The 1,635-nt window shown below is 41.5% G+C and overlaps 1 pseudogene; it reads left to right on the top strand.

Moving 5' to 3' along the window:
- The first annotated feature begins 1,096 nt into the window (after nucleotides 1-1,096).
- Nucleotides 1,097-1,334, top strand: LOC147577092 (NADH dehydrogenase [ubiquinone] 1 beta subcomplex subunit 1 pseudogene; annotated as a pseudogene).
- Nucleotides 1,335-1,635: the final 301 nt, after the last annotated feature.

Below are 1,635 nucleotides of genomic sequence, written 5' to 3'. Positions count from 1 at the left end.
AGAGCCTGACACAGGGTTCTAACTCATGAACCGTGAGATCATGACCTGAGGCGAAGTTGGACACTCAACCAACGGAGCCACCCAGGCACCCCTTGACTTGTTCATTTTATAACTGGAAGCCTGTACCTCCCATTCCCCTCACCCCTTTTTGCCCATCTTCCCACCTGTCTCCGCTCCGCTCTGTTGTTTTCTCTATTTATGGGTCTGTTTCTGCTTTGTTTGTTCATTTGCTTTGTCTTTCAGATTTTATATATAAGTGAAATCGTATGGTATTTGTCTTTCTCTGACTTATTTCACTTAGGTCCATCCATGTTGTCACAAATGGCAAGATTTCATTCTTTTTAATATTCCTGTGTGTGTGTGTGTGTGTGTGTGTGTGTGTGTGTGTGTGTACCACATCTCCTTTACCCATTCATTCATCTGTGGGTGGACACTTGGGCTGCTTCCATGTCTTGGCGATTGTAAATAATGCCTCAGTAAACATAGGGGTGTATACATCTTTTTGAATTAGTGCTTTTGTTTTCTTTGGGTAAAAGACTCAGTAATGGAATTAGCGGATCATACGGTATTTCTGTTTTTTAATTTTTTGAGGAACCTCCATACTGTCTTCCGCAGTGACTGCACCAAATTATATTCCTACCACAGTGCATGAGGATTTCTTTCTCTCCATTCCTTACCAACCCTTGTTATTTCTTGTCTTTTTGATCCTAGCTTCTCTGACAGGTGTAAGGTGATACCTCATGTGGTTTTGATTTGTATTTCTTTGATGATGAGTGATATTGAGCGGCTTTTCATGTGTCTGTTGGCGTTTGTTAATGCCAGTTTATTTTGTTTTTGTATCCCTTGCCTGAGGAGACATATCTAGAAAAATATTGCTATGGTCCTTGGCCTAATTTCTTAACCTCTTAGAGCCATCATATCTTTCCGCATCTATAAAAGAATTAGCATATAATTCCACCCAGGCAGAATCACTTTGTGCACCGAATAACATAATTAAGTATTGTGCTAGATGCAGTCACTACATGGTGTTTCATAGAAGGGACTTGAGCGGTAGAAAGATGGGCAGACTGGTCGTGGGGTCGTTTTTGGCACCAAGGCTGCAGCACTCATGACGAACGTCACTCACATTGCTTGTGACCACTGGGTACATACACTTGTGCCAATGGGATTTGTCCTTGGATGTTATCTAGACAGAAAGAATGAAGAAAAGCTAACTGCCTTCTGGAATAAGAGTTTGTTGTTTAAGAGGGAATTGAGACCCAGTGAAGAAGTCACCTGGAAGTAAAGGCTATGACTGAATTATAGAATGTTCACATTTTAAAAATTAGGAGAGAGGGGCGCCTGGGTGGCTCAGTCGGTTAAGTATCTGACTTTGGCTCAGGTCACAATCTCACGGTTCGTGCGTTTGAGCCCTGCGTCGGGCTCTGTGCTGACGGCTCGGAGCCTGAAGCCTGCTTTGGATTCTGTGTCTCTCTCTCTCTCTGCCCTTCCCTCGCTTGTGCTCTCTCTCTCTTCCAAGAATAAAGAGTAAAATTAAACATTAAAAAAAATAAAATAAAAATTAGGAGAGAAATAAAAACCCATTCATTAATTTTTTTTTCAACGTTTATTTATTTTTGGGACAGAGAGAGACAG

This window comes from Puma concolor, chromosome C2 (genome assembly GCF_028749965.1).
Source record: "Puma concolor isolate L17-30 chromosome C2, mPumCon1.1.hap2, whole genome shotgun sequence".
NCBI lineage: Eukaryota > Metazoa > Chordata > Mammalia > Carnivora > Felidae > Puma > Puma concolor.
Note: the sequence above shows the minus strand (reverse complement) of the source record. Positions and strands in the feature narration are given on the sequence as shown.